This window comes from Magnolia sinica, chromosome 1 (assembly GCF_029962835.1).
Source record: "Magnolia sinica isolate HGM2019 chromosome 1, MsV1, whole genome shotgun sequence".
In the NCBI taxonomy this organism is placed as follows: domain Eukaryota; kingdom Viridiplantae; phylum Streptophyta; class Magnoliopsida; order Magnoliales; family Magnoliaceae; genus Magnolia; species Magnolia sinica.
Genome location: NC_080573.1, coordinates 10,051,418 through 10,073,546, shown reverse-complemented (window position 1 = coordinate 10,073,546; position 22,129 = coordinate 10,051,418). Strand labels below are relative to the sequence as shown.

At 36.8% G+C, this 22,129-nt stretch overlaps 1 non-coding gene across 1 annotated transcript; it reads left to right on the top strand.

The window, feature by feature from the left end:
* Positions 1 to 14,403: 14,403 nt before the first annotated feature.
* LOC131223311 (small nucleolar RNA R71) lies at positions 14,404 to 14,510 on the top strand. The gene has a single exon (XR_009160382.1). It is a non-coding gene; the product is annotated as a small nucleolar RNA R71 (small nucleolar RNA).
* Positions 14,511 to 22,129: the final 7,619 nt, after the last annotated feature.

The window sequence follows — 22,129 nt, the reverse complement described above, 5'->3', positions numbered from 1 at the left end:
CAAGATGAAAAGTTCACCTTCAAGTTCAAGTTATACTAAAAATGCTACTAGAAATTCAAGCTCCGAGTGCAAGATCAAGCTTCAGGTGCAAGTTCAAATTCTACTAAAAATGCTAGTAGAAGATCAAGCTCCAAGTGCAAGTTCAACTCATACTGATGAATCTTCTAAGTATAAGATCAAGCTCCTTCAAGAACTTCAAGTTTCTATTCTTATGAAGTTCAGTCCATACAGGTATTTTAAACCCTAGAAAGACCTTAGGTTTAGGGGCTTTCAAAGCATATTTAAATTGAATTTTTATACTTATAATTGTCTAAATTTCGACTTGTCCAAATTCTGTTTCAACCAGTCTAAGAAATTCCTCGACTAGTACAAGAAACATCTGAAATATAACAAAATTTCTTTTGCGTCTTCGACCAGTCGAGTGGAGTCTTCTACCAATCGAAAGTTCCTCGACTCGAAGTCCAGCAATTATAATCTAATCGGATTCTTCTTGTTCAATCAGTTCGACTAGTCAAAGGTCACCCTTGACTAATCGAACAGCCTCTTCGACTAGTCGAGAAGATCTGTTAGATCTTATCCCGTTCGAATTTAAAATTTTGTTGGAACTGAAACTAGTGCTTCGACCAGTCGAAGGAACAAATTTTATGACTATAAATAGAGTCCTTTCTCAATCCGAAAATACAACTTAACCCTATCAAAGCCCTAATTCAAGAGAGAGAAAAGCCTCATTTATTGCCAAGCTATCAAGCGGTATTTATAATTTTATTTTATAGCTTTTTCATTAATTCATTTATCTCAAAATTTTGTCATTCTGATTTATCAAAAAGAGTGTTTACTCTTATTGAGATTTGAGGAAATTAATGCAAATAGTCTTTGGGTTTAAATCTAATTAAATCAACTAGAACCCTAGACCTTTTCTATTGGATTGAACATCAAACATTCGTCATTCAAGAAAAGCGATATACGGCTACAGCTTTTTCTTCAGCAAAGATAAGTATCATTTTATTTTCTGTATTTGGTTTTTTATGAGATAGACAGAAAATCTCATTTGTTAGTTTTTCTGAAATACCCAGAATATCTCAGTGTGGGGTTTTTGTTTGTGATAGCCCTTTAAAATCACAACTGTATCAGATTTTAAAGTGACTCTATGAAAACTTTATTTTTAGTGGAAGCCATTATCATGTGGATTGTGATTATTGGGAGTGGAGTAGGTGTGGTTATTTGAGAACAGTTGGTGTACACACCGAACCACTATAATTTTTGGTATTTGTGGTGAATGTTTACTTTTTGCATATGTGGTGAATGCTTGTAATATATAGTTCTTTTGGTTCTTGCTTTGGTCTGAGATCTTGATCCTTACAATTGTTCGTGAAATAAGGTTGTCCTACAAACTAAGTTTGAATCAATTTTTCAATAGTAGTGAGAGTATATTTCTTGATTTATTTATTATTTTAGCAAGTTAATTTTTATTTGACATAGTCCTATTTACAAACCCACCCCCCCAACTACTAGTAAAAACTATATATATATATATATATATATATATATATTCAATTGGAACCTGTATATTTTTTAAAATATTTGAAATCCAAAGAATATTGCAGTATAATTAAAAATGAATATTAAACAAAAATCGTATGAATTTACAATAAAAAATATATAACATTTATAATAATAAGTTGAAAATGGTTCGAATACATTAAAATAATAATAATAATAATAAATCCTCCATGTGGTCCACTCTTGACTTGACCACACTGCCGAATGAAACGTAGATGACCAAATTGATTGCCCTCTCATCAAGCGACTTCATGCATGTGTGTATCTAACAACAGGGATGACTTTGGACTTCTTCAAGCTTGATAAGTCTTCTGTGAGATTTTTAACCTACCAAAGCCACAACCACAGTCACAGGAAGTTGCAATAATACAATGTTGATATGCAACAAATGAGATTAAGGTAGAAGGTCCAATTGTATACTTACAACACCATCATCTTGTGTATCAATAACTTCTACTCCAAACTCTTTAATAATACTTTTCACGTTCTTTCCACTAGACCCAATGATAAGGTTCACTTTTTAACTTACAAGATAAAGAAAATAAACAAATAAAGAAAGCTGCATCACATTGCATATATGTAACCATAGGAAAAGTTACACTAAGACAACAAACCTTCATAGCATGAATCACTGGAGCATATTTGGAGAGTTTCTTTGTTGGATGGGGTGAGCACTTCAACATTTCAGCTGAAATAAATAAGAAACAAAAAAGTTCATTGAAATTGAATAGTGTTGTAGCAACATGGTAGGCAAAAAAGCTTGATAGAAAAGCTTAGTCTTCCTAAACTGTTATAACCCTTTTCTCAGAAATTGGTCTGAAATGGAATGCTCTTTCAAGACTTCTAACTCTAATTAAATAATTCGATTATTTTTGGGGGTTAAGGTCGAGGTAGTACATGTCCAAAGTCTCTAATTTGTGTATGGGAACTTATATCTATAAAGAGAAAAGGACGGAAGGGTTGAACATGCCGATAGACAACATGCACCTTAAGGAACATTGAGGATTTTTCTTTAAAAAAGAAATTAATTTTGCATAATTGTAATACAACTGCTACTAAATCTTAAAGCCTGATGTAAGACGTGGATCCAGCACATTCCTAACACTCATGGACCGGAAGAAGCCTTTAACACCCTGAAAATTGGGGGTCATGTACACACTCAACTCCCAATTTCTCGGGTGTCACTTATACCCGTTTTTACTAAATTGTGATTAATGAGGTTTAAAGGCGCAGCATGGAATTACTTGGAACATAAATCACATCCACAATACATTTACTGAAATGAAAAGAGGTCAAACATATATATACAGGTCTAAAAATATAAAGGGGGCGCACATGGCATCGCCCAACAAAATCGCAAAAGAATAGTATGTCCAAAAGAATAACGCTGAGTCCACTACTCAGCGATCCAACGCCCCATCTATCGAGCCGGTGAAGACCCGCTCATCAACTGGAAGTAAGAGAACTCATCCTCCTCCTCAAGGCTCGCGTTACTAGGGCCCTCATACTCTGCATCACCTGCATCTACAGGCGAGTCTGGTTGGTGTTTTAAAACACCGTCCCAGAGTAGGAGTGAGTGATCAACTCAATGGGTGCTATTAGTCTTAAGTTATGACAAGCATCAGTTATAATATGAATTTAATGAAAAGCAACCATTCATAAACAACTAACTATTCTTATTAATGCATGTGCAAGATGGATGATATGATGCATGCCCTCGCCACAACGCTCCCTCGAGCGACTCCATCTAACGATCGCATATGACCAACACTCTCTCAAAGCAATCTTGGTTGCCGAGTCGCCACCCTAACTAGTGCGATGCAATGCGATCGTGTTAGTCAAGTTGTTAGTTAAGTTCATTTATCCAGCAGATTGGAAAATCTAGTATACCCCACGTATCAATACCCTAAACTGGTTGCGAGGCCAACACTCCCCAACATATGAGGCCAAGACCCTTCGATCCTTGATCCTGTCGGGTTCTCCATCCCCGACTTCAAGCACATGGGGAGTGCCGAGAAGAAGAGATCGCTTGTGGTCATTACGGGGAGGCGCGTCACCCCAGCGTAGGCCGATAGCTCGAACACAGTGTCTCATTCTACCATGCCTGGCTCACGAGGCGGTGGATCGATTTCAATATGGCTATCGATGGGCTACAATGGTTGTAGGGTATTCCAAGTTCCATACATATATGAGCAAACAAGGTTAACAAATAAGGTTAGTCAGTAAGTAGGTTAGACCGCACAAGTCAGGCGAGCACGTGACGAGCGACATCAGATACAAGGGACCCATGTAGTAGAATTACTGCCACCCGTACACATCTGCCCAAACCCATGGGTCAAGTCCTAACATAGTCCTATCGTTGGGATTACCGTTTCTCCTCATGTTCCTGACCAACCCAAAAGTGTGGTGGTGATCCATAACATACTAACTATTCAGGTTATCAACTAGCATATAAATATCATGTTTTCATGCATCTCAATCATATGGATCAGATACTCCTATTCGGCAAGTTAACATTATCATGAAATAAAGTGCATGTGAGTTGTGTGGGTGGGTGAGGAAGTTAAGCACTTCCTTCATCTTATGGAATCATATGCACAAGAGTAACGAATCATACATACTATGAAGCAACACCATATGGAAAATTCAAACAAAGCATAAGCATGTAATCATCCATACACAAAATGATGTGAGAGGCAAGAACAACATCATGTGAGAACCAAACATACAATTCCATACATTTCCAACAAACAAGTAATTCCTAAGGTTTCTTTAGATTCTCCAAATACATCATCCAAGCAATTACAATCATTAAACTCGTACGATAATTGGTGCTAGGCCACCTAAAGATAATAGTCCGCACCTATGGATCGTTAGAGACTTGGAAAATGACCTAGGAACGAGGGCTTTAAGGTCAATCGGCCAGAATCCCTAAGGTCGTGTTTGAGCAGTGGGATTAGAAGGGATTAGGTGGGATGGGATTCAAAAAATATAATTATTACCCATGGCAGGGATTGTCCCCTGTTGCCATGGGATAAAATTAATGTCATGCTTTGTTGGTAATACGGTGGTATATTGAATGGACATACCCACCATTATTTGAAATTACTGAGAATAACACACATGTGTTATATCTAAACCTTTCATTTTTTTTGTAACCTCATTTTATAGCATGGGCCTAAAAATAAGGTAGATCCAAACTTATGTGGCCCCAAAGAAGTTTTCAACGGTAAGTATTCAGTCCTGTTGCTTTCTATGGTAGGGTCCACTTGACCTTTAGATTTACCTGATTTTTTGGCTCATGCTCTAAAATAATCTTGAAAAAATGGGTGGACGGTGTGGATATAGCCCACACATCATGGTGGGACCTACACAACTTGCTAACATTTAATAAAATTGGCACAAGACCCAATGCAATTCCATCTAATCTAATTCCAAGCTTTTCCATTCTTTTCAAACATGGAGTAGAATTGGCATAAGACCAGATGAATCCCATCCCTCCTAATCCCTTCTAATCCCACTGCCCAAACACGCCCTAAAACAAGCACTTGCATGTTAGAGATCCAAGCCAAACCCTTCTCAACACATGGGTTTCAAGAAAAGAAGGGATAGGGGATTTACCTAGATGATCAACGGACGAATGGGCGGTCGTGGTGGAGGGTTTCTTCTTGGAGAAGGGGTAGGGAGTTGAAAGAGTTGATTCCCTTGGGTCCCACCTAGCTCTAGAGTCCACCTTGCTCCTCCTTCACACTCTCTATCTCTCTTTACTCTCCTTGGTTGTTGGAGAATAGTGGAAGTTATGAGGGAGAGAGCTTGGTTGTTGGAGAATGGAGGAAGTTATGAGGGAGAGAGCTAGGGTTTATTTCCTAGACTTGGGCCCTTTGGCCTTAAGTTTCAAAAACTTCCCAGAATAGTCCTCTAGGACTCCCTATTGGTGTTGGGGTGGCCCTCCCTTAGCCCTCAAATTTGGTGTGTAGGTATCTCATGGCCTGATGAGGGGTCATGCAAAGTTTGGGAGCAAACGGATAAACGAATATGGAGTTTGATCATACGGCTCCGATCTTTAAATGACCTTGTGGGGTCCATTCCAGCGATTGGAGTGGTTCTGGTAGCCCTTTGGCCCTGAAACTCATAGGGTAGATGCTCCATGGCCCGATGAACGACCATGCAAAATTTGAAAACGATCGGATGTGAGGTTTGGTCGTACGGGTCCGATTTGCGATCAACGGTCACCGTGCAACGATCGGGTCTCAGATTTTGTGGACGGGCGTAGAAAAATACATTAGACCTTTACCGTAAATATAGAAGAGATCCGACGGTTGGAAAGCCTGGCATCGCGATTTTATTTATAAGTACCAGATTCCAATTCTGGCATTAGTGGGGTGCATTTGGCAAGTGCCAGATTCTAATTCTGGGTGTCCACTGGGTCCGTGGTCTGCGATGGTCCATAAGCCCAGTGAGGTCTATACTTCCTTAAATTTTTATAATTTTTTGACCTTTCTGCGTCGCGGTATAGCCCACACGGGCTGTTGCTAAGTGTAAACAGTCATCTGGCTTGGCGGCCCGCACTAGGTCCTCTCGTGACTCGTCTAGTCTACTTAGTCGGGCTAATCCTTGATTAATTTACCTACGGTACCTCACCACGAGTAGTTTAAACGAACGGTCCTACGACAAATCCTACGTGGACGCCCCAGGACACTGTTCTGGTTGGACGGGACGTTACAAAGCCCAATGAGAATTTGACAAAATTCATCATAGTTCGATCAGTTGACAGATTTGGTTGATAGGTCGAAATTCCCCCCGAAATTTTAGATTTCTTGCTGGCTAATTTCTGTCAGTTTAGACAGGTCAGCAAAGTTGTCGACAGGTCGAAATACTATTAGACAGGTCAAAATTCATAGGATTTTCAGTTTTAGTCTCTAGACGTTTTTGAGCCATTTCGATAAGTCAACTCAATAGGTCATTAATGACAAGCCGACAAATGGCAGAAAGTTGCACATTTTTTAGAATTTGTTTCCTAGTTTGATTGGATCTCTTTGATTGCATTTTTAGGATTTATTTAGGGTTATTTAAGAATTCTAAACTTGTTTATTTGATAATTAATCAATAAACTTCTTAGAAATTTTTTATTCTCTTATGGATTCAAGAAAACTCTCGTGGATTCAAGAGTGCCTCGTGGATTCAAGGTATTCATCGATTGGGGAAGACAATGATCAACCTCATCACGTCCTACCCTGCATCAAAGCTTCAACCAAAATATAGTTTCATTATACTTTCAATCCAATCTTCCCTAATAAATAAAACAGCTATCATTGATTGTTAATTGACTGCTTGCCTCCAAGTGCAGAGGTTCATAAGTAATATCCTGTGAATACAGGGTCGATCCCACAGGGAGATGAATTGCGAGAAGGAAAAAATCAAATGCAAAACAAACTAAGTAATAAAAACTAAACTGATGATTTGATTTTTGGATTTTTGAATGGATGTAATTCAATTGAATAAAAAAAAACACCCAAGCTTCAAAGTTCCACACATAGATTAATGTTCCAAAATCATGATGACTTGGATAACACAACTAGGATCTGAGCACTATGGTCAGCCTAATCGGAAAATAAAACACTTTAAATATTTTAATAAATGATATAAAAGATTAGAAAATAATAGATTTGCACCATTGACATATATTCTCAAGCGTCAGTGATTTTAAGTATTCAATATCTATAGGATAATGAATATCAAAGAAATATAACAGGTTGAGAACATCTCCTATCTAGGAAATCTGATTAATCTAGGGTAAGTCTATCCATCAATGTAAATCTCATATGATGGAAACATATGGATCTTACAAGAGGATAAAAACAAAACCTAAATAATAGATAATATGCATACACCATTATTCTCATCATTAAAACAATCAATCATCATAATTTAAAGAAATATTAAACCCATGTGCTTCCCTTCTAGCTTGGGCTAGAGGGAACTTAGAAAAACATAATTAAATTGCAGAAATAAAAAGCAACAAGAAAGAAAGAAGAAAAATTGCAAATAAAAAAATCTAAAAGGAAAGAAACAACTTATAAAGCTTTAATAAAACTAAAAACTCTTAAAAAAAATCCCTAAATATTGCTCTTGAATGCTTCTAATGATGCTTTAGAATGCCCTAGGAGGCCCTATTTATAAGTAGGGAACTCCAAACTTCGTACAAAGTTGAAAACCCTAGAAAACGCCTCAAATATACGTATTTTTCCAAAATAGACTTCTCGCTGCATAGTTCGTTTAAAACAGACTTCCTGCTGCGCAGTTTTCCAAAATAAACTTCACAGCTTCAAAATACACTTTTTTAGGATGATTTCAGGATTCTTCACTTCAAATCTTCGATTCTCTTCATTCCTCGCTTGGTTTTCTTGGATCTTTAGCATGTGAATTCTTCAATCTTGATCTCCTAAGATCCATCCATTGCCTTGGTGAATTTGAGCATCAAGTTCTTACTTTTTAACACCTTTTTCAATCCAAGCTTTTAAATTCACCTTGCAACACATACATGAGTAAAATAGAATATTAAGATGATTTATGTTCATAAAACCAAGATATAAATGGCGAAAATTATGCAATATTTGAGTCTTAACACACCCCCCAACCAGCATTTTGCTAGTCCCGAGCAAAATAAGCGAAGAAAAATAAAAATAAGAAAAAAATAATTCTAGAAACAAAATTAAAATGAAAACAAAATTCTAACTACACCACTTTCGCAAGTAATCTCGATTGCATTTAGCATATGCAACAAGCCTTTAAACCCCTAGGTTTCCCCTAGTGGACGAGTTATAGTCTCATGAGGGTTTCCAGAAATGTTACCCACAAACATTGAAAATAAGAAAAATATTTCAACACTATAAAATTTATACAATTATGCCTCCATTAATCATATGAATTCCAAAACAATACTTACCCTAGATATGAAGTTAGCTAGAATCTTAATTTTTTAATCCATTACATCCTTGAGTTCAGAGACCTAATCAAAATTTAGAATAGTTATAACCCAATATCCTTAGATGCTTCGTGACACTAGTCTAACTTTGAGAAATATGTATGTTCCCTATCCTAAATCCTTTCAATCATCCCAAGAATATGAAATCTCTAGTTATCTCATTTTTTTTATGACATTTCTTCTTTTATCATCATATCCTCATTATTATAAACCACCCTTAGATGAAGATTCTCATCGGGTTTGCTTCATAACCTAAGGTATCATACTTGTAATGGTAACAGTAATGGATACTTAGGTATTCTTACTCCGGATTACTGACACAATTGTTATGGTCATTGCATTCATGCTCTATAATAAAAATTTCTTTTTTTTCATCACTCTCTTCTTTTTTTTTCCTTTAATATTCTCTCTTTTAAACATATATCAATGGTACTAGTTCATTCAACCTTGTTTGAATCAAAAGTTGTTATTTTAGTTCACATATCATATTCCTCACTTAGTTAGCTAGGGTGTATTGTGAATTCAGTACATCAAATTACAACTCACTTTAAACTAGTGATTAGATAATTGAACTCAAGTTTATAATTTTCAGTTGTCAGATTTCTGACTACTATCAACCTAGATTAGGTATTAAATTTGCCTTTGGAATTCGCAAAATATCATGTTCACATTCTTATATATAAAAAATATTATTTTGAAAATGTTGAAATTTTTTTTCATAAACCTAAAAAAAAAATTCATAAACCTAAAAAAAAAATAAACTTAAACCTAACTGAAACCTAAAAATAATAAAAATAATAATAAAATAAACTGAAACTCCCAAAAAAAAAAAAAAAACTTACACATGGATGACTATCCACACACCCCAACCTAAAATCTACATTGTCCCCAATGTAATGATAATGTAATGTAGAGAATAATAAAAATAAAAGAAATGGTGGATAGTACCTGCCATGAAAAACTCACCTGCTATGTGACAATAAAAAAATTGAATATGATACAAATCCTACACAAATGCTCCGTCAAACCAGGAGCATCATTCTGAATATTCTGGCTCATGAAGAGGGACGGACTCCTCTCCTAAATGAAAGTTTTCCACATAAGGCTTCAATCTCTGACCATTAACCTTGTACACATTGCCATTACGTGGATTCTCAATTTCAACAGCCCCATAAGTATAAACATTCTTCACAATGAAGGGGTCTGTCCATCTTGATCTTAACTTTCCCGGAAAGAACTGGAGACGAGAATTGTACAATAGGACCTTTTGCTGAGGTTCAAAATTCTTCCTCAGGATATTTTTGTCATGAAAAGCTTTGGTCCTCTCTTTGTAGATTTTAGAATTTTCATAGGAGTCTCTCCTCAACTCCTCTAATTCATTTAACTCTAATTTCCTTTGTCCACTTGCTTGATCTATATCAAAGTTTAATTTTTTTATTGCCCAGTAGGCTTTATGTTCCAATTCCACAGGCAAGTGGCAAGCCTTCCCATACACCAATCTGTATGGAGACATTCCAATCGGGGTCTTATAAGCAGTCCTATAAGCCCATAAAGCGTCGGATAGTCTGAGGGACCAATCCTTCCTATCTGGCCTTATAGTTTTCTCTAAAATATGTTTGATTTCCCGATTAGAAATCTCAGCTTGCCCACTCGTTTGTGGGTGGTATGGGGTGCTCACTTTATGCTTGATGCCATATTTCTTCATCAAAGCCTCAAATGTTCTATTGCAAAAGTGAGACCCGCCATCACTAATGATGGCCTTTGGAGTTCCAAATCTAGCAAAAATATTTTCCTTGAGGAATCGTATGACCACTTTGTTGTCATTGGTCCTACTTGGAACTGCCTCAATCCACTTTGAAACATAGTCCACACCAACCAATATATAAAGAAATCCAAAAGAAGATAGAAATGGACCCATAAAATCAATACCCCAACAATCAAAAATCTCCAATGGTAAAATTGGGGATAAAGGCATCATGTTGCGCTGGGACACTCTTCCCAACCTTTGACATCTATCACAAGCAACACAGAAAGCATGGGTGTCTTTAAACATAGTGGGCCAGTAAAAACCACATTGCAGGATTTTTGCAGTGGTTTTCTTAGCAGAAAAATGGCCACCACATGCTTCCATGTGACAAAAAGAAATAACACTTCGAACTTCATCCTCTGGGACACAACGTCTAAAAATTTGATCAGTCCCATATTTATATAAATACGGGTCATCCCAGAAGAAGTTCCTAACCTCGGTTTCAAAACGCTTCCTATCTTGTAACTTCCAATGATATGACATTTTTCCCGTTACAAGATAGTTCACTATATCCGCATACCAAGGTAATTTAGAGATCGCAAATAATTGTTCATCAGGGAAAGTGTCCTGGATATGCATTTCCTCAGTGGAATCATCTAACACCAATCTAGAAAGGTGATCGGCCACTACGTTTTCTACTCCTTTCTTATCTTTTATCTCTAATTCAAATTCTTGGAGTAGGAGGATCCATCTCAAAAGTCTCGGCTTTGCATCTTTCTTAGATAACAAATATTTCAAAGCCGAGTGGTCCGTGAAAATGACCACTTTGGATCCCAGTAAGTAGGACCTAAACTTATCCAAAGCAAAAACTACTGCAAGTAACTCCTTTTCAGTTGTTGAGTAGTTCACTTGGGCCGAGTTTAGAGTTCTACTCGCATAGTGAATAACGTAGGGCCGTTTATCTTTCCTTTGGCCCAAAACAGCCCCTATGGCATAATCACTTGCATCGCACATTAGTTCAAAAGGAAGTGTCCAATCTGGTGGACGCATGATAGGTGCAGTGGTAAGGGATGATTTAATTTTATTAAAAGCACTTGCACACTCATCTGTCCACTTAAATGGAACATCCTTTTGAAGAAGATTAGTCAAGGGTCTAGTAATAACACTAAAGTCCTTGATGAATCTTCTATAAAAACCAGCATGCCCTATAAGTGATCTAATATCTCTAACAGTTCGGGGGATAGGTAAATTAGCTATAATGTCAAGTTTTGAGCGATCTACCTCGATTCCATTTTTGGAGATAACATGGCCCAAAACAATTCCCTTTTGAACCATGAAATGACATTTCTCCCAATTTAAGACAAGGTGTTTCTCTTCACACCTAGACAAGACAAGAGATAAATTGTTGAGGCATTCCTCAAAACTACTCCCAAATACAGAGAAGTCGTCCATGAAAACCTCAAGAAATTTCCCAACCATATTTGAAAAAATACTTAACATACACCGTTGGAAAGTTGCTGGGGCGTTACACAATCCAAATGGCATCCGTTTGAAAGCAAACGTGCCAAATGGACAAGTGAACGTGGTTTTCTCTTGGTCTTCAAGGGCTATTTCTATTTGGTTATATCCAGAATATCCATCAAGAAAACTATAAAAGGAGTGACCTGCTACCCTCTCTAAAACTTGATCAATGAATGGTAGAGGGAAATGGTCCTTCTTTGTGACTTGGTTCAATTTTCTATAGTCAATGCAAACACGCCAACCAGTGGTGACACGTGTTAGTATGAATTCATTATTAGAATTCTACACAATAGTTATTCCAGATTTCTTTGGGACTACTTGAGTTGGACTCACCCAAACACTATCGGATATTGGGTAGATGATTCCCACATCCAATAATTTAATCATCTCATTTTTACAACTTCCATCATGTTTGGATTGAGACGCCTTTAAAGTTGTCTAATTGGTTTGGCGTCATCATCAAGGTGGATCCGATGGGTGCATATGGAAGGGCTTATACCTTTGATGTCAGAAATGGTCCAGCCCAAGGCTCGTTTGTGGTTCCTTAGAACTTTCAACAATTTAATCTTTTGATCCTTCTCTAAAAATGAAGAGATCACCACAGGATAAGTTTTATTTTCACCTAAGTATACATACTTAAGCTCATTTGGTAGTGGTTTTAAATCAAGTATTGGATCATTGGTTGGTGATGATAGAGTTCGCAAGTCCTCGATAGATAGGATTTGAGTGCGCGGTCTCCATTGGTACATACCAATGTCCTGGGGGGTAGTGCTCTCATTATCATCAGAAATTTCAGCAAGCACTTTTTCTAAATCAGAATTTTTCAAGTCTCCAATGACTTGAATCAATTCATCAGTCAGACTAGGTTCTAATTCCTCTTCTTCTATCAAGCAGTCCATGAAATTCAACTCATGTATCTCATTATTATCAATGGGCTGCTTACATAGATTGAAAATATTTAGCTCTAGAGTCATGTTACCAAAAGACAAGTTCATCATTCCATTCCTGCAATTTATGATTGCATTTGAAGTTGCTAGGAATGAGCGGCCTAAAATGATGGGAACTTGAGCGCTAGCATTTACACATGGTTCAGTGTCTAGTACAATAAAATCCACGGGGAAGTAGAATTTCTCCACTTGGACTAGCACGTCCTCTAAAATTCCCCTTGGTACCTTAATAGAGCGGTCAGCGAGTTGGAGCGTAATCGTGGTTGGTTTAAGCTCGCCTAACCCCATTTGTTTGTAAACCGAATAAGGTACTAAGTTGACACTTGCACCCAAATCTAACAAAGCATGTTCAATTTGAAAATTCCCAATAATACAAGGAATAGTGGGACTTCCCGGGTCTTTGTATTTGGGTACAACCCTTTGTTGAATTATAGCACTCACTTTCTCAATAAGGAAGGCCTTTTTGTGCACATTTAATTTCCTTTTTACAGTGCACAAATCCTTGAGATATTTAGCATATGATGGAATTTGTCTAATGGCATCAAGTAGAGGAATATTGACAGTAACCTTTTGGAGCACATCCAACACCTCTTGATATTTCATGGGGACAGTTGGATTCCGAAGTCTAGATGAGAACGGAACTGAAGGCTCATATTACTTAGTCTCTTTATCCTTTTGCTGTTGTGGCTCTTGAACTATAGCCGGTTCACTATTTTCTTGAGACAGTGGCTCATCTTCTAATATTTCTACCGGTTGCATTATCTTGTTATCGACCTCTTTTCCACTTCTCAAAGTAATGATGGCCTTAGCTTGTTCATGATGTAGTTCACTTGGATTTGAGTCTCCAATGAAATGTGTTTCGAGGATTTGGCACAGATTGAGAAGGAAGGGTGTCTTTTTCCCTAGCATTTAGTTGAGTCTCAATCCTATTCACATCTGTCTTTAATTCCTGATTTGATTGGATTAGAGACTAATTCATTTGAACTTGAGAGTTCATGAATGTGGTCAATGCATCCTCTACAGATGATTGCTTTGGTGGGAGCACATATGGTGCATTGTTAGGTGCCCCAAAGAAGTTATTTTGTGGAGGCATTTGAGGTGCATTGGGCGCATTCATTTGTGGTCCATTCCTCCAACTAAGATTAGGATGGTTACGCCAATTTGGATTGTACGTGTTTCCCAATGGTTGCATAACTGACCTTTGGTAATTATTTATAGCATTTGCTTGATCATGCTCATGCGTGATATTTTGTACAACTGAGATTATTGGACAATCCTTTGTGTCATGGTCTGTACCACCACAAATGCTACAAAAATTACCTAAGGAAGTGTTTGCTTTAACCATATCAATCTTCCTAATTTCCAAAGCTTCGACCTTTCTAGCCAATGCAGCGAATTTTGCATTAAGGTCGTCTTCCTCTCTTAGGACATATATTCCCGCTTTCTCTCTAGGAATGGGTCTAGTTTGGTCTGATTTAGCAGAAACATCCCATGTCTGAGTATTCTCTGCTAACATATCTAGAAAATCCCAAGCCTCATTATGATCTTTATCAAGGAAGGTTCCACCACACATCATCTCTATGAACTGACGGGTATTCATGGTGAGCCCCTTTCGGAAAGCATCAATCACGTGCCATGGTTCATAACCATGATGTGGACAAGTAATTAGAATGTCTTTGAAGCGCTCCTAAGCTTGAAAAAACAGTTCATTCCCCTTTTGGGAGAATGACATGATTTCTTGTTTTAGTGCATTTGTTTTGTGCTCGGGAAAGAACTTTTTCAAAAACTCTCTACTTAAGGCTTGCCATGAAGTGATGGTATTAGGTCTTAGAGAGTTGAGCCATGCTTTGGCCCGATCCTTTAGAGAAAATGAGAATAACCTAAGCTTAAGTACATCCCTATTGCCATTATTTACTTGTAACGTTGCAATTACTTCCTCAAAGTCCTTGAGGTGCAAGTAAGGGCTTTTTGAATCTAAGCCATGAAATTTAGGAATCAATTGAATCACACCTGGTTTAAAATCAATGTTCCCTGTGTGAGCAGGGAACACTATGCAAGATGGTAAAGTTGATCTCTCAGGGTGTAAATGTTCACGTAAAGTCCATGGTTGGTTTAACACATTCCTATGAACTTCATTTTCATCCTCAAGAGGAGGATTATTTTGATTTATAGTTGGATCTGACAGATTTGGATTTGGATTATCAACTGGGTCTGCCATGGAATTCAAGTGATGTTGAGTGCCTCTTCTAAGTGAATGATCAAGGCCTGGAACTAGTCCGCCTTCGGAGGAGAGTCGATTGTTTTGATCCCTACTCCAACGGGACATAAACCATCCACACCACACAACAAATATTACTAATTCAAATAGCAAGTATGATACTTAAAATAAAAATAAAAACTTAACCAAAAACCCAGGTGGCAGGGCCGACCATGAGGGTTCAATCCACAAAGCAAAAATAAATCAACAACCCAGGTGGCAGGGCCAACCATGAGGGTTCAATCCATAAAAAAAATAAAATAAAATAAAAGTAAAACTAATGCAGAAATTAAACTATTCTAATCGGAAAAATAGATTCAGCGGATGTCTTTGTGATCAAACAACAACTGTAGGACAACCATAGCACTTGGGTGATAAAATCCCAAGCAGGGTAACCTTATGTCATAGTTAGTGCTTGAAAGACCCAACTAAATTTATTTTCAAAGAAAAAGGAAATAAGAAAAAAATAAAAATAAAAAAAATAAAATAAATAAAATCTACAGAAAATCTGGAGGGTTTAGAAGAGAACTTACCTTAGCTATCTTGCACAGATCTGATCTATCTCATTCTCTCCCCAGCAACGGCGCCAAAAACTTGATTGCTTACCTCCAAGTGCAGAGGTTTGTAAGTAATATCCTTTGAATACAAGGTCGATCCCACAGGGAGATGAATTGCGAGAAGGAAAAAATCAAATGCAAAACAAACTAAGTAATAAAAACTAAACTGATGATTTGATTTTGGAAATTTTGAATGGATGTAATTCAATTGAATAAAAAAAACACCCAAGCTTCAAAGTTCCACACATAGATTAATGTTCTAAAATCATGATGACTTGGATAACACAACTAGGATCTGAGCACTATGGTCAGCCTAATCGGAAAATAAAACACTTTAAATATTTTAAATAAATGATATAAAAGATTAGAAATAATGGATTTGCACCATTGACATATATTCTCAAGCGCCAGTGATTTTAAGTATTCAATATCTATAGGATAATGAATATCAAAGAAATATAACAGGTTGAGAACATCTCCTATCTAGGAAATCTGATTAATCTAGGGTAAGTCTATCCATCAATGTAAATCTCATATGATGGAAACATATGGATCTTACAAGAGGATAAAAACAAAACCTAAATAATAGATAATATGCATACACCATTATTCTCATCATTAAAACAATCAATCATCATAATTTAAAGAAATATTAAACCCATGTGCTTCCCTTCTAGCTTGGGCTAGAGGGAACTTAGAAAAACATAATTAAATTGCAGAAATAAAAAGCAACAAGAAAGAAAGAAGAAAAATTGCAAATAAAAAAGATCTAAAAGGAAAGAAACAACTTATAAAGCTTTAATAAAACTAAAAACTCTTTAAAAAAACCCTAAATATTGCTCTTGAATGCTTCTAATGATGCTTTAGAATGCCCTAGGAGGCCCTATTTATAAGTAGGGAACTCCAAACTTCGTACAAAGTTGAAAACCCTAGAAAACGCCTCAAATATACGTATTTTTCCAAAATAGACTTCTCGCTCCATAGTTCGTTTAAAACAGACTTCCTGCTGCGCAGTTTTCCAAAATAAACTTCACAGCTTCAAAATACACTTTTTTAGGATGATTTCAGGATTCTTCACTTCAAATCTTCGATTCTCTTCATTCCTCGCTTGGTTTTCTTGGATCTTTAGCATGTGAATTCTTCAATCTTGATCTCCTAAGATCCATCCATTGCCTTGGTGAATTTGAGCATCAAGTTCTTACTTTTTAACACCTTTTTCAATCCAAGCTTTTAAATTCACCTTGTAACACATACATGAGTAAAATAGAATATTAAGATGATTTATGTTCATAAAACCAAGATATAAATGGCGAAAATTATGCAATATTTGAGTCTTAACATTAATCTGTACTAAGAATCTGCTTCCACCCAGCTTACTTGGAGAGGTGCTCGTTCCATAACATGTAAAGTAATTCCTTCCACTTGTCATAAGAGATATCAAATAATAATAAAAAGTTATTGACTTGTATCAATTGATAGGGCAGGACTTCTAAAATGTAATATAGAGATATCAAGCCAACTGCTGTCTTTTCAATGCACAAGAAACAAAGTATCTCTTGAAGAAGCTGAATTCTGTTGATTTGATCTTTAATCTTGACATTTGTGTCCATCTAAAATGCAGTGACACCATTCTCATTGCCAGCAACCTGCAATGCTAAAATCACATATTATAATTGCATTCATATTCATGCACTAGTAATGTAGCTCAAGCAATTGAGCACCATTACATGTAGTAACCAATGATCAAGTACAATAGCAGTAATTGAAAATCCAAACAACATCAAAATCAAATAAATATGCATCAAATAACTTGAAACACCCCAAATTCCACATGAGATTTCCTTACATATAACAAAGAAGATGCAGAAGTATTCAAAATTCAAAAATAACCAATACCATATAGATCAAACCTAGAAATAAAAAATTTTAAAATAACATGGTGCACTTGCATGCTTCGTTTGGTTTATTCATCAGGTGAGACCTACAGTGAACATGGCCCTAGAAAAAGAAAAAAAAAAGGAAAAAGAAAAACAAGCTAGTCCACCAACTGATGTAGAGTGGATCACAGACACTTCCATGGTAAAGATGGAGCAAAGAACGCCGGAGCAGAGGTGGAAATGATCTCGACCATCAGGACCTTAAATCGATCCTATCTCGCAAAGTAGGATGATTTTTTTGACATATTATACATTATTTTGGGTAGGAGAAGCTACTTAATGATGTAGAGTGGGTCGCAGATAATTTCATGGCCAAGATAGATCAGAAAAGGCCCGGTCGACGACATAAGTGATCCAGACCGTCAGACCTTAAATCATGCGTATCTCGCAATCCAGAACGAGTTATCCGACGTACCATATATGATTTTGGGGTAGGACAAGCTACTTTAGCCACCCAACCTTGCTATGCCGGCTGGGTTGCACACGCCAAATTTGCGAAATACCGCGAGATCAACTGTCGAATTCCCTTTTTATTTTCGTTTTTACTATTTATAGTAAGTTTTAGTTTCAGTATAACTCTTCATCTGTTGGGCTTTATGAGTTACGCCCAACACGAGAAGTGCTTAGAATAATTAGGAGAACATAAAATAGGACACTCACTATTTTTGGCGGAAAACCTTGCGCACTAGCGGAAATCACGACTGTCTATAAATAGTAAGTCACGAATTCTAGGAGTTTTAGTTGTAGTTTGATTCCGAAACTTCTCCCATGGCTTAGTATCCCTATTTAAAGGAGTGTAAACTTGTTTGTTTCATTCATCGATCAAATTACGAATTTTATAAAATTTATTTCTATTTTTCTTGTTTTGTTTCTCGTGGATTCGGGAATTCTTTGTGAGGAGTTCAGAGAAGCTCCATGGATTCGAAACAGCTATCCCCTTGAGGAAGATGGTGCTCGATCGACCTCACGTCCTTCCCTACATCACTTAAGCCAACCAACCTGCAATGCCAGGTTGCCCAAGCCAAATTTTCGAGATTCCATAAGATCGACAGTCAAAAGTCCCATTTAATTTCATTTTTACTATAAATAGCAAGTTTTAGTTCGAGTATAACTTCTAATCCTTTGAGTTGTAGGAGTCATGCCCAACATTAAAAAGGCTTTAAAAAGTTAGGAGAATAACATGGTTGGGCCAAATTAGGCACTTATCATTTTTGGCCGAAAACCATGAAGCCTAGTAGGCAATATTTAGTAAATAGCCAAATTGGGTTAGCTACTGATGAAATAAGATAATGCAAGGAATATCATCTGCACTAAAAACTAAACATATGATAATCATAATTGTCCCATCAATTAAAATACAAATCCAAGAGATACTTTTATTTTCAATATTTGTACAAACATCCATACCAAACATAACACAATTGAAACAAAATAGAGATGGTAAAGATGATGTACCTATAAGTTGCTTCCATTGATGTTGCATCGTGAATGCTAGCATGATAGTCCTCCTAACCATTGAGAGACATTGCATAATTAGTTTTATATAAACACATTTGATCAAGTAACAATCTAACATATACAATTTGATGATATACCTATAAGTTGCTTTCATTAATGTTGCATGGTGAATGCTAGCATGATAGTCCTGAACATTGAGAGACATTGCATTAGTTTTATATAAACATATTTGATCAAGTAATAAATGCAACATGAATTTCTGAGTATCTGCATATCAAGCGTCATCATATGCAGCCAGATATGTAGCCTGAATATAATATAACACCTCTTTTCCCATATATGTATGGACCATCGAATCATTCGATGTTAGGGTGTGTTCATGGTGTGCCCAACTGATAACTGGCTGAGATCATGCACACATTAACCATGATGTTACATGTCGTGAATTGCCTTGGTAACATGAATAATATCCGTGCCAAACATTGAAGCAGCCAAGTTCGTACACCTAAGAAAGGTTGGTACCCCTGGGTCATCAGTGCATAAGGTCAACGGATGAATTACTTTATAAAGATCGACTGCATGATCAAATTATATATATATATATATATATATATAAGGTCAACGGATGAATTACTTTATAAAGATCGACTGCATGATCAAATTTTATATATATGTATATGTGTGTGTGTGTGTGTGTTACTAAAAACAATATGGGAAGTTCTAGATAATGTGGAAACATATGCTACAGCCTACTTCAGTGGCATCTTATAGACAACAACTAATTTCATCATGTGGTTTACATGGCATAGTGGCCCATTATCCCAATGCAACCATTCATTGGGTGTGTTTTGCTCAAGTTGGAACACTATGCATGGATCGCATTGCCTGTTCTTTCCCACTCACTGATGCTAGTTGCAAATGGTCTCTTCTAGCATCCATTTGTAAGCTATCGAAAGGCTAAGATATATAGTCTGATCAGTAGCGATTTTTTCTATTGCGAATCTACAAACCACCCAACAAACGGTTTGATCATGGACTAATGAAACATTATGCCATGTGTCAGGAGCTCACACAAGAAGCACCAATGCTCCGGTGCACCAAATATATAACCTGAGCTTTGTTAAGCGCACATGTGTGTGCAATAAAGCTCATGCATATATATGCCATACATGTGCCAGCATGGCATGATAAATCTGACCTCAAATCCATCCATCATAATAGCACCATTACATTGATGCCCTAGTCCAAGAATCAAATTGATTCCCTCTTCAAGTGGGCCACAGTTAGCAAAACAAACGTACGGATCTGAAAAGCTTGGCTGAAGTTTCCTTCCCATCCACCCCTTTCCAATATTAATTGGGCCCACATGCTGAGTGAATCAGATCTATTTTTGGCAAAACATGTAGAACGTCAGATTAACTTGATGGATGGATTGGATTGCCCATCTATGTGCCATGCTGGCATATGTGTGGCATGTACATGAGTTTTACTGCACACACGTGCGCGCCTAGTAAAGCACATTTAACCTTTATAGAAAGGGAACAAAAGACTGAACCGAAATGATGATCATCTATGCAAGAAACTTGCAGTCTTGATATTGGATGATTTGAAGAAATTTATGAGTGATCAAATTCAAAATATCTATGTAGTTTAAAAGCACTTTTGAATTCGGCATAATATTTATATGATAAAAATAAATATTATATAAAGGGATTCATCAAGGATAAAAAGGGATACTGAAAATGTTCCATTAATTCAAACTATTTCAAACTTTTAATTGATTCTATTACTCATTTACTTATAGTCGGGCTTTAGCGGATTAGGACCAAGGCCGAGGCTTTTTTGACCTAGTTAGGGCTAGGACCAGGTCTTAGAAGGCTCGGGCTAGGATTTCGGGAACTTGGACCAACCTAACCCAACCTAGTTCAGCCCATTCCGACCCCTAGTCCCAGCTCATGCCTGACCACTATGGATACTAGTTTCATGGATTCTATATAATTGAGTCCTAGATTAGATATACTTAGACAGTCCGTGCAAGTAGGTCTAGACTACTGTGCCTCCACATTGTGTACTATATTTTTGTCCTCCATCAAGACGGCCCCACTCTATATGTTCTTGACATCGGTATAGGATGTATAATGCACATGGAGAGAGGAAATGAATAGCCAAAATTGAGAATATATATCACATATATTCGAATATATGGTACATGTCCAGGGCCCCTTTCGGTTGTGTGCCATCCAACCCTATCCAACCTATCCTTTATATGTGCCACTCATGTTAGGTCTCTATCTCAAAACCCAATTTTAATTTGCGGCACAGTAAAGCAAGATGATCAAAGGGAACAACTAAGAAGATTAGGAAGGGTGACACCCACCATAGAACTTGCCAATGGAATGTATGGTCCAACGCGTGCATGGGTCATCCAACTCATTCATCAGAAGAGCCCCACCAAAATGCCAGCCATTTAGAAACACATGTCAGGCAAATCATGTGAATATATAGGTTTTAGACATGATGGGCCTATCGTTTTTAGTACTGTATTGGTTTCCTGCAAAAGTACTGTGTTGGCCGTGGAAAATATCTTTCTTACCACGAGTTAAGGACTATTGCGTATAGGACACTATTTCTCTTTTCACAACCAACTTATTTTTTGGTGGATAGCCAATAGCATAGATTCTTGGGTTTGAGGATTGTATGGGTCAGCTTTAAGTTTCTACAAGTTAGGCACATGGTTCATTGATATGATGGGATCCATCTTAGATGGCCTATACACCCAAACGCTTTTGATCAGGAGGTGATAGCTACATAATATCATCTTCTCTCTCTTTTTTTTTTTGGTTGAATAAGAATAGTTGTTGCGTTCTTTTCCTAATCATTCTTTTATTGTTTGTTTATTAAAAGGTTTAGTTCTTGTTTGTTAAAGGCCTAAAAATGAGTTCATCTCATTTTAGTTAATGGTAATGGCATCTCTAACATATTTACTAGTAATATCAACTCTTACATAATTATGACAATACATTTTAGTTAATTTGTAATTATATATTAGAGATCTTAATCTGATCTCTAATACATTACTAGTAACATAAACTCTTGTGTATTAGATATTAAGATATCTAATACATAATTATTGTTAACAAAAGTGAGATAAAGCCAACTT